The sequence below is a fragment of the Haliaeetus albicilla genome, chromosome W, assembly GCF_947461875.1.
Source record: "Haliaeetus albicilla chromosome W, bHalAlb1.1, whole genome shotgun sequence".
Classification (NCBI taxonomy): Eukaryota; Metazoa; Chordata; class Aves; order Accipitriformes; family Accipitridae; genus Haliaeetus; species Haliaeetus albicilla.
The window spans coordinates 243,202-255,853 of NC_091515.1; positions in this window are offsets into that span (position 1 = coordinate 243,202).

Below are 12,652 nucleotides of genomic sequence, written 5' to 3' on the forward strand. Positions count from 1 at the left end.
AAGAAAATATGATTTTACACATGACTAGGTGACATCTAAATTCCTCAAAATGCTGTACTGACGGTTGAGAGCTCCGCTTAATTCACCGCCTGTGGCATGAGGGGGGGAAATGATCCCTCTCTAGGAAAGACAGGTGCTATTATCACCATTTCCATTTCTTTCAAATTGCAAATATTGCTGCCTCTATGGTGATTCTTCCACTGAACAGTATTTAATAACAACTGAGCTAGCTCCTGTGCCAACAGTTGCCCAGGATGTAAGTCAAGAACAAGTGTAAGCCAGAGAGTTTCAGCAACACCCGCCTTTGTCCTGAGAATTATTGACAGCAGATTACAGTGACAAACTGACAGTCTCTCTACACAGTTGCCACTTATGTCAATGGTGAACTCACTATTGAAAATAATTCACAGGTGTCTGTGTTACACATCATTTAGTGGTTCTGTCACAGCCTAAGTTGGGAGTTGGTGGGTGTAACTTCCCAGTTACGAAGTGCCATGGAGCAATGCTAAGCCTGGCTTGTGCAACTAAAGAGCAAAGCGTGCAAAGCTGAGGTGTGCACATTTAGCAGCACTGTACAATCACTTGCTTGGATGATCCCTGGCTGGGGCAGATGAGGTCGGCTTTCCTTGTCGTCGGTGCATCCTCAGAGGTCATCCGCACTGGAGACCTGCCCTGCTGCGCACCTCGCCCCCAGACCTGGCTGGAGGGAGGACCTGCGCCCAGCTCTGCCGAAAACTGCCAGCTCAGATGCGCTGCTGAGCTCCCAACACCTTCCGTGTGCGCAGAGGAATTCCAGTGTCAGAGAGCACGGTACCGCCGTGGCAGTTCCCCAGCGTGATGCAGCCACCAAAGCAGCCAGGTCTGCTCCACCTGGGGTTTAGTAGGTTTCACCCGTTGCCTCTGCCCTACTCGCAGGCTGACAGCAGCACTGGAGGACCTGGCTCAAGGACACTTGGAACTACAGATGTGCATAATCTGTATATACACACAGATACGCACACACATAGGAAGTACAGAAAAACCTACAAGCTCAGGTCTGCTAACCCTTACCCGTACACAGTACGTACCCACCGCATGCTCTCAAGCCTTTGCCTGAAGAGTTTGCTGCAACAGGAGGATGGGCAAGGGATCAGCCCTGTCCCCGCATGCAGTCCTGCAGAGGGTTTTAGAAGTCTATGTAAGAGTTAAGTCGACAATTATGAATAAAACAAGGCAAGTTTCTTTTCGTAAAAATTTCTGAGGAAAATGAAATGGCTGCAGCCATCATCCAGAGGGACTTCAAGGAAGGTTGCCAGTTTGCAGACTTAAACAACAGGAACCAACAGCATTAATAGCTTGTTGGCTTGCTTCCTTCCACCACCAACTTGAACCCAAGGTCTATGGCAAACAGTCCTCTAGCTCAAGCTACATCTCCTGTCCTTACCAGTTAACTTAAATCATTACGGGGCTTTGGCATTACTCACATAGGCACACTCTATCCTAGATAACGTTGCGTGTAATAGCATGGTGAGATGGAAGGAAGTTGTTCTGCACTGGAAACACCTGCTCCCTGCCTGGTGAGCACCCTACTACCCTACAAAAGCCTTAAAAATACCCAACAACCTAAACCACCAAAAATGTTTTAAAGCACATCTGGTTTAGGGAAACACTTCTGCTCGCATAACGCATCACCCTGTGGCATGCCACACTGCTAATCTGATGTGCCCAGCACTGGAAACATCCCTGTCCTGTTTGACAAAGGGAGGCAGGAGATGCAGGACGATCAAGGGCTACAGAAGGGGGAGGGGAAGAACCAGGGGAGCATCCAGCCCAAGCATGGACCAAGCCCCGAGGGTTTTAATGGTCAGCAGCAGCCCATGCTCGTAGTTTTATAAGCCTTCTTTGAGACAGATTAGCGGTCTCTGGTGGCTTTCCCCTCTTTTGTACAAAAGGGCAGGTGGCGAGGCTCTTTTGGTTTGTTTCACATAAAAGAAACAGATATAGGATGGTTATCTTGCTGGAAGGGGTCCCCCGGTGACAGAGTATTATTCCCCATGGGACGTGAGGTGGGGCGGTGGCATGCCCCCACCCCCAGCTGCTCTGGCCTGGTTACGTCCCCATAAAATTAGCGTGTTTTTCCCATGCAGCGTGATGGCTGACCATTATCCATCGGTAAGACATCCGTCGCTGTCACCGGTGACAATACTTGGCTCTGACTGCACCTGCTGTGGCCCCGATTAGATTGCATTTAATGGCAGGCTGTTCGGGGAGATTACGAGCGCATCGTGGGCATCGGCTCCTCCAGCATATGCACACATTGTCTGCAGGGGCTAATCCGCCATTTCAGACCTGGGGTATCTTGCCTCTTTGTCCCTTCACCTCTCAGAAACCTCTGCCTCCGAAACCGCGCTCCCACGCAGCCGCTGCTCCCTCATCAGTGCCTGCCCACGCCACGGGCTTGGCATCTGCGGCTTCCTCCCACCTGGACGCGGCCATGCTGTTGCCATCCCTCCGCACGGCCTCCTTCTCCCCACCGGCATGCCCCGGGGTGGCAGATGTGACCCGGGGGCAGGCGGGGGGCTGCCGGCACCCTTGGGGCGGCAACCCTGAGGAAACCTGCAGAGGTTTGGGCTGCGCAGAAAGACCTCCTTCTTGCAGCATTTTAGCGGAACTGCAGTTCTCAGAAACACTCCTGACGTAGCATAGCCTCAATAGTCCAGGACTGGCAGCTCACATCGTTACCCAGGACAAGCAAACCGGCTCCCGACCGCAGCAGCGGTGCCCAGCCTGGCAGAACGGCGGCAGCAGCAGGAGGCGGTTGACCCTCGGTGGCTGCTCAGCCGGCTGCTCCAGCGGGCAACGGAAGCCCCTGGTGAGGGTTCTCAGCTGGCCTGCCGCCGCCATGGCTCCAACAGCGGAGCTGGACCGTGAGAGGAAGAGTTACAGCTTCGCTGGCATCGGCAGTGGGCTAGCCAGGGGCAGGGGGACACACAGGACAACAGTGGGGGTTGTGCGCACCTGGAGGAACACCAGAACCAGAGTTTCTGTTAACGAGTCTTGCCGGAGCTGTCCCCAGCCTCAACAGGCACGACGTGTCCAACAAACGCGCGTGCACGTTGGAGCCTCAGTCCTAAAAAGGGTCCTCTAGGACTGAATAACTAACCACTAAAAATATTACTGTAGGCTTCCTGCATAACAAAACCTATCATTTATTCCTTCTGAGCCCATGTGACATTTCTCACAAATGGTCTCACCCGTGGTGTTTCTGCATCGGGAGCAGAAACAACAGTCAGACTCATGGGCCACAGACTGCCTTAGTTAACTAAAAAGGGCCAGGGCCAGCTGCTAGTCCTGAGCCCAGCTGCACAGGCTGGTCAAGTTCATGCAATTCAATCCAGCTTCACTTTCAAAACGGGCGGCCGCGATGGTCTCTGGGAGGGCAAACCCACGCTCGGTTAGACAGGATCTTAGTAGCACATTCAAAGCAAAGTGAAGTTAGTCATGCGATGCCTTGGTCTTTGCTTCCGGGTATCCATCTGTATCCACATTCACCTGGGGACAACAGGAACTTTCAGGGTCCATTTGTAGAAAAAAATCTCTTATATGAGAAGCGATTTGAACTTTATTATTATTATTACTTGTACTGCACCCCAGTCTCTCAAAGGCTCCAAGATGAACTTGACTTGTTTCATCAGCAGATGCTCCAGCTAAAGGCTGATGGATTCCAAAGGAGAACACAGTACGGCCAGGATTAGAAGGTGAAGGGCATTGCTGTTATAACTATTAGAGCTTGGAGAATCTGTATAATTTGGTGGCAAAATGAAAAGAACAACCTGTTTTTTTTCTGGATTGTTTCAAACCGTCTTTTCACTAATGAAGAAATACATCTAAGACAATCTCAAAGAACAGACCTTAAGCCAACAACAGTCTAAAAGCAAAATATCTTGATTTTATTGAAATGTTTCATATCCGTTTTTTCCTGTCAAAGCTATTCCCTAAACATCAGTCAGTTTTGTGTGTTGCTCACTCCCCCCCACTCCAAATGCATGATGGATGGGAGGAAGGAAAGAATAAACTTCTGATAACAAAACTGATGCCCGAGTTACAGCAACAGTTATAACAACACTGAGAAACCCAGACTGAAGATCTCAGGAACTGGAGAACTGAAGCTCCGGTGTGAAAAGCAGCCCCATAGGCAAGGGCAGAAGGAGAAGCAGAGCAAGAGCTTCCTGGGGTCCCATCACTTGGGTGAGCCCTGCACCTCTGTGTTCAGTTCACACACGCCCAAGAGTGCCCGCACCAAGCAACAGACCCTTCCCCGCCTCCTCCCGGATCCGATCCGCAGGGTCTGAGGGAGGAGGAGGTTTCACCACAATGTCCCTGGTGTCAGGGAGAGGGGTAAAGTGGCACCAGGCTACAGCAACCTCTCCAGAGCATCGCGGCGGAATCCGTGGCAGAGAACAGAGCTTCCTCTGGCACAGCCCTCACCTCGGGTCCCGCTCTTGCAGCTGGTGGCACATCGCGATCACTGTGAGCCTGGTGAATACTTTGAAGGAAGTACAAAGGCAAACACCCCCCCTGCTGAAATCATACTGAAAATTAAAGAGTTGAATAAAATTTTAAATTTGATATGAAAGCACACAGTATTAGATAGTCTATTGAATTCCCATCCTAAAGGTTCAACTGTTTGTTAGGCATCCGGTGTTCACACTCACAGTAAAGCAAGGTTTTAGAAAATTCAGCAGGAGGTTTGAGAGGCAGCTGTCAGAGTGCAGCAGGGTCGGGGCTGGCCACACCAGGGGTGCGAGCCAGGGGGGACCCGGGCATGGGCAGTGCCCTCACCCCCAGGCACAGTCCCACGTCTGACCCCGGCAGACAGAGCCTGCTGGCAGCAGGGTCCACTTCAGAGCCCCTTATAATTTTGGAAGAGAAAATAACCTCACAGCCTTATTTTTAGCATTTTGTCCATTAAAGATGGGTAAAAATTATTCACGGAGTTATGGACTTGTGATAACAACAGAATGGCAAACAGCAAAACTTGATCTAAACCCTGCTGAGTCTGTCATACCTACGAGTCAGGTTCAAATGCCACGATATAATCTTTGCAGGCAGAGAAATTGGATTGACCCATTCTGAAAGCCTTTCTCCACCGCCATTCTGCAGGAACAATACAAACAATTATACAAGCCCAACACGCAGGTAATGGCTTGGCTTCAGATAAGGCAAAAATTTACATTTTGCACTGCATGCATGCAAATAATAATCTAGGTAGCAAAGTCAACTGCTGAGCATCATCTCTCTACTCACTACATTTTTTTATTACTTCTTAGAGCTGTCCAAAAATGTCCATCTTACATAATTAAAACCAACTCCAGTTTGTGATACATCAAAATTCTAACGATACCTTTTGTACCTTTTATATTCCATAGTTTGAACATCTTCAGATCTGGCAGGCAGATGGAGTTTAAAAGGAAATATTACATCAACAGATGCTACTACCTAGTTATCTTTGCTCAGTCCGGGAATAAATTGAGGGGTAAGGCAAGAAAACATGTTTTCTTATAGAGCCACCATCTGCTAATTTGAGAAGCTGCTGTCACTGATGACTCAGTATCACTTGTACATGCAAAAATATTACTAATATCATTCTCAAGACAGATATTATTATATATTAACTTTATTATAACTATTGACTCGCACCAAGACAATAGCAATAAGAAAATATTGTACCTAATGTGTCTAAAAGGAAAATAACTTTAAATAGAATTAGTTGAGAAAGAGCAGTTATTTCTCTTGGGAACCTTTAGATAACAAACCTGGTTTTTATCCTTCTTTTTTACAATATTCTGTTAAGAAAGGGAAATGTTTGTTGCTTGACATCAGACAGAGCTTTGCCAGCTGTGGAAACTTAGTCTTCACACACACACAAAAAAAGAAAAAAACGTTTTGTTTATCAAAGTTTATAAAGAAAGGAACTGATTATTGGATTGCCAGCAGCAGAAATGAAGAGTTACAATTATTTGTTTTATAAAACAAGATGATGGGAGACCCCGAGGTGTAAAGGTGTCCCAGCACACACGGGGCACCAGGGGCCTGCTGAGCACGTTGCTCATCTCATCGGGATTAGAAAAGGGAAAAGGAAGCTGATGGAAAGATGACAACTGAGCAGAGGGTAAAACCCCCTCATTCTTCACAGCCACTAAACAAGTAAAAATGACTCCACAGACCAGAAAGGTTTGCCTGATTTGAATTCTGTAGTGAATATACATGTAACTAAACTACAAGTCAAACCCCGATTTTGACCTGGCAGACAGATAATGATTCAGCTTTAAACCACCACTTTTCCTTCCCATTGCCCAGTGCATTGCACCTCTGCACACTAAGTACATGCACTGGTCTTCCCATCTTACTGGCTGGATTTGACCTTGTTCCCTTGCTCCAGCAAAGTACCAGCAGACTGTCGCTCCTTTACAACCAAAAGCAAAGATAAATTTACGTCCCAGGGAGTTACTAGTCTACAATACACAAAGAACCAGGTACACTCAAACCAGCATGCCTGTGCACCCTTAAGCTTTCCCAAAGAATATGAATATTTTCATAGATATGAGAATTAGATGCAGCCCTTAGACCCCTCAGAAGTTGTCAGATCAGTCTCTGCTGTCAAGCTGTATCAGCCAGTACGAAAAGAGACAGCCAAGTCCTCTGCTCTTCGACGTTTTCAATTCTGCAGTTTCTTTCAAGTATGCTTCAACTGGTAAGAGCACCTGCTGTCTTGCCTTCCCTCACTCTTCACTAATGGCATCTCCTGCATTTCAAGTGGCATGCCTACAAGCAGCATTAGGCCCAGCATTTCTTTTTCACTTCTTTTCTATTTTCACCTTTTCTGTTCACATCCCACCCCATCCTGTCCCTCTTGTGCCCTTCACCCCAACCCCACGACATGTTCTCATCCTGAACCGCAGCAGGATCAGTAAGTCCAGCCTGGCTCCTAAATGTACCCTATAGAGAACAGGCAGGTTTGGGGATAGGCTGAGTTCCCTTGCAGCCTGCTAAGGGCAATGGGTGCTTGAAAAATCTGGATTTAGCATCACAGCTGGTGAAGGGAAGCCCCTTACAGGACTGTACCCTCCATCAGCAGCTGTACACTTCTGTTCACCCACTAGAGAGCATGTGACTGCACAAAACCAACAGAGCAACGAATTCTGTCTAATAAAAGATTGTATTTTTCCAGAGACATACAACACCATTTATTAGATGAAAAGAAAGGGACTGTTACAACCTCACACACCAAAAGCACCTCTTGTTTTAGAGGGGTCCACGATTACCTGGGACATCTGGTCCTGTCTGGAGTGGACGCAGGTACCCTGACTCCCAGCCCTGGGCTTTTCCACCCAGACCTTGCGGACATTCTTAGAGACAGTGGCAGAACACACAGACCTCTGCTCCATGACACTTGAAACAGCAAACTTGGAAAAAAAAAAATTGCTTTCGATGTACAAGTACGCTACCAGAATAATTTCACAATTGGCTCTATGAGACAAACTTTATTACACGACTCAATTTTGGGATCAAAATCTGCAAGCATAGTTTTGCAATGCAGTGAAATGGAGAGTGATATTTTAAGTTAACATGTAGTAGCATTTACTTTATATACCATGTAGGGTATCTGTTTGGATTTATTTTGTAGACATGTTTAAATGCCAAATATTCTTAAGAATAATGGGCTATTAAATCATACATTCACAGACACAGCATAAAACAAGCCTTTTCAAATGCTTATTTAAAAGAAGTGTATCAGGCAAAAGGAAAAACATTCAGGTTAATTTCTCTGCAAACTGGTTGCAGTGGCATTAATTGCCTCATGCTGTCCACTTTCAATGTTTCTGGCCTCTGACCCCCAGCATTGAGGGAGCAGGGGCAGATGCTTTATGATGCTGTTCTTTATTTCAGCCTGCCTGCTGGAATGCTGCTTGTGGACTCTGTGTTGTAGAAAGAGGTCAATTAGGATTAACAGTTAGTCACTTCAAATGACTAAGAGCAACATGAACTGGCAATGCAGAAATGAGCAGCTCTCCAAAAAGACACCAGTTCCTGGCCTCTGCCATGCAAGCTGTGGAAGAGAGTGAGCTATAGACCGCTACAGACCAGAGCCCAATGTAAAGTGCTGCAGTTTCAAAATTTCTGTTAAGATGGAAACAAAAGCAGCTTTTTACTCTCTGTCTGGAAATGTAGAGAAGGATGCTACAGAACACAGTATCATTACTTAACATAGCAGTAAGTCAAACACCCATTCAAGTCCCTTCTACAGCTCAGGTATCCTGGGCACTGAGCTAAATCCAGCACATGAACTCATTGGCGAATACAACCTCAGTGGGCAGCTCCTTAAGCCCTAGCTGTACGAGCCTCCTTGCAGGCAGCAGGTCTTCTCAGAGAACTGGAATTGGACTTTTTGTTCAACCTGAACTATTCTCTGCCTTTCCAGAAATTTGCTTTTGGGTTGAAGATATTAATGGCAATTTTTCATCACAAGCAATATGTTTTTTTGGCAGAACACAGATGTAGGCAGAAATGTCTTTTTGATAGAAAAGCTTCTTGCTAAATGTTTTTTTATACTAGCTTTTGTCTTCATCATGAATAACTTCAGAACCAGCAAAGTAACAAGTCTCAACCTCAGTAATACAGTCTGAATCTGACCAATTTATTGGTATTGCTTCAGGGAGTGTTTTAGTAGTAATCTTTCTCACATGAGAACCGAAATAAAAACTGCTGCATGCTAAGTAGAATTTGCACTCTAGAAATATCTTTTTGCATCCCAGGGAATGAATGACCTCACAAACAGTTGTAAAATTGAATGGAAGCCAAACCCCCAAGAAATTCAGCTTAGAAATGTCAGTCCAAAGCTAGAGGCCAAGTCTGGAGGACCACCAGTGAATGGAAACTTACAGTTCCACACAAATTTCAGAGTTTAATTTATTGTAGATTATCTAGTACTAAAGATCTGAGTCGAATGTGCCCAAATCAAAAGCAATGGACGTCTGATTATCTGTTATTTTTATGTAAAGCAGTGCTACAGTTGAGACAAAGAATAAGGTGCAGATGAGCTGCGACCTCGTCCATCCATCCATGATCCAAAGTTTCGTGAATATACCTACTTCAGTCAAGTGCTTCCTTTACACAGGAAGACTGTAAGCCAACAAACTTCTTCAGCCAAAGCTTATACAGACAAGTCTTGTGGAAAAAGGAGTGTTCTAAGTGCCATTTATTGTGAAATGAAATAGCAGAGTTTAATATTAACATTAAACACCAAACAGACTAGGAAGTTTTGTAACTACTCCTTAACTGCAGAGGAGCGTAGATGAAACTCTATCTCCAGGTCAGCCTTGGAACAACGGGTTGCACTGCCAAACGTTCATGCATCCACCAGAAACAGAAGATGACATACAAACTCTCACGCAGGAATTTGGATGTAGTCCCTGCAACGTGAGCCCAGTGTGCTGGACTCAAAGAGTTAAGGCTGGAGAAAGAACATTAAAAAGAACTTGGAAACTCAGTGGATAAACAGATCACCTAAAGGTGTCCTGGGGCTTCTCAAAAGAAATGGTGCTGGTGCTTGCTAAATCAATGAATGCTTAGGCAGCAGTAACAGACTTAGGTGCACAGGTATGGATTCTGTAAAAGGATATAAATTAAAAAACAGACCATGAGGGAAAGGAGGATGAGAGTTTGGTGGTGGTTTGCAACACAGTTCTTATACTCTACAACTCATATTACATCTTGCATGCTTTCATTAAGAGAAGATATTGCACTGTGTTAAGGCCCATTTAAAACAATGAAAATAATATATATATGTGTGTGTGCACATAAACTTCTTATTTTTAAACAAACACAGTATGCAATAACTAGGAGTTATAATGCAAAAAATTTTCTGTAATTTAAAAATTAAACTTATTAACAATCTATAGAGTTCTTCAAAAAGCATCCTTAGAATTTATGGCTTTAGGTGGTACCAGGAGATTTAATTTATCACTTCGGCTCATCAGGTGAAAGAGTTCATGATTAATTAGCTCAGTGCACTCGAATGAGTATTTATTTCAGTCATGTTTCTCTGTTAATAATGCAATACTGCAGGCATTTTCTCCTGCTGTGTTTGACAAAAGCTAGCTCCCAGCGAGTTCTAGCACTTGCAATTTTTGTGCCCCCAAAGTCCTTTATTACACGGCAGCATTTACAGTGGTAAAGTATTAAGTACCTGTTTCTCCACCACTCTAAACTGCCTCAGGAGGGGCGTGGGGAGCTGGCTGTGACTTGCTGATCTCAGCCTAAGGTTTGAGCAGCTTCCAGAGAGGCAGCAGCGGAGAGATCGCAGAGCAGCAGCCAGCACAGGTCTGCGTCCATCGCCGGTTTTGTGCCAGCTGGGTGTTGCCATTGTTTCTGACGGGCTGCAGAAACACAGTTTTCTCTCTCTTTTCTGTACTTCATACAGTAAAAAATGTAACACGGGTTTCACTGACATTTATAAACTACCTCTGTTGGGCTCACAGTTGTCTCACCTGACCCCACAAGAACAAGAAACACTCCTCAAAAAAGAGGAGCCAAAGAAAACATATTGCACACAGCTAGCAAATGGTTTGCTCCCATCTACCCCATCAGAGGAAAGTGTGTTTTGACACGAGGGGGCTGCTGTCTTACAACCAGGATTGTGCCAGCGAAGGCAGTATGACAGAAGTGAGCAGGGAGTCTCCCACTGTAATGTGTAACAAGTCCTACCTCTGATTTATGTGCTGCAAAACCCACTCCACCCTTAACCAGAAAATAACATCTGTGATTACAATGCACTGTGCAGACAGCTGCAGTTCTCTACCTGCCAGGACAGGTAGACGGCTTGGCATGACGCACAGCTATTTGCTGATTAAAATGAACCCATTATTTCCACTAAAAGCAGAGCTGATAATCTAATGGGTGTTTCAAATGTTTTCTTTGCAGCTGCAACATTGAAGTAGAGTCTGCAGCAGTTTTCTGCATATCATTAAGACAGGCATAAAGCAAAACCTACAAAACTTTGAGAATCAGCAAATCAATATCTTATAGCTACTCTGTACTTCCTTGAAAGACTGTAATGCTTCTTACAGACAAAAAAAAAGTCAAATTTAGTACTTCGTGACAATCTTAAAATTCAGTTCTTAGAAACGTCTGGACTAATTCTCAGTTGGTCCTGCGAGGCAGGTACCATGGGTACTACTGGCATTCAACAGAAGGGAAAAGAAAGGAGAAAAGCTGACAGGTGTGACAAAGACAGGCCGTGAACAGAGAAGAATCCTGGGACCACTTTAAATACCTACAGCACTGAAAAACAGCACATTCAGAGGGGAATTAAATGTCAGCAGTTTCAGCTCTGTAGAGGCTGGACAGATAGGCTTCTCTAGGTCTCTAGGCTGCCTGATGGTAATTGATAGGAGAGAGGCGGCTGCCTTCACGGGGTAACTTGTGCTGTCCTACCATGCACGGCCGACATACATGCTCTTATAGGATGTCAGAAAGTAGAGCTGCCTCACCTTTCAAGAGGTGAAACAAATCCTATCCGCCGTGTTGAGTCATAAGTGAGCCCAGGAAAACATCTGAGAGCTGTTTGATCTTACAAGTCATTTGCAAAGCAGGTTGAAGACTTTTCATACTAATTTCAATTGACTTTGAAAAATGAAAGCAGGGTGCTAGCAAATGACTGATTCTGTCTAAAGAACGGATGGGGAAGTCCTAGTCATTTCCTCTGCATCCGCTGCAGATGCAGGTGCGGAGGCTGGTCGCTGTGGTAACACCCACCCACATGGATCCTGGTCTCATGCTCACTGTGTGCAGCAACAAGGATGGGAGACAGCATTTCTCTTATTAGCTCTTAAAATAAGCCCAGTATGACTAAATTGCAGCAGTTGTACCTTAGAAATTAAGTAACTGCTTAATTTCCACAACATGGAGGTGTTCTTACTCTACTCCTAGACTACTGCAATTACTAAACTAAAAGGATGATCAAACTTAAAAAAAAACAAACAAAAAACCCCCAAACCACCCCCCCCCAAATTCCCAACCGTCCTCCCACACCTGATACCCTAAACCTATCTCCAATTCATAGCAAACACCTTAGATCTCAAAACACCACACTCCATAAAGATCTTAATCTGCCTGAACTAAAATTCTGTGCAAGGAAGGAGTAATACTTAAACGTATTATACTTCCAGTAGTCAGGAATATATGTCAAGGTGAACACAGCCCCGAAGCTTAATGTATGCAAAACCTGCCAAAGCTATTAATTAGCTGACAGAATGAGGAAAAGTAGTTGATGCATGAACAAAAGCAGTAACTACAGAGACAGCAAAACCAGCCTTGAAATCTCAGTGAAGAGTTACACAGTGCAGATGGTCTTCTGTAGCCAAACAGACAGTTTAAGGACTCTCAAGATAAAAGGTTGTTTTACTGAGGAGGTAGCTTGCAGATCTTTATGTAGATATAGAAGGTAAATTCACTCCTACCATTTCTGTGGAAGGTATTTCTCCAATCCAGTATGAACAATGCTTTGATTGGACTGCAAGAGGAAATGGCTTGAGCAAGTCAAAAGTTGGAACTATTCAAATACCTCCTGCTGTTCAAATAGTTGCATTTTGAGAGAAATAACAAAGTCTCA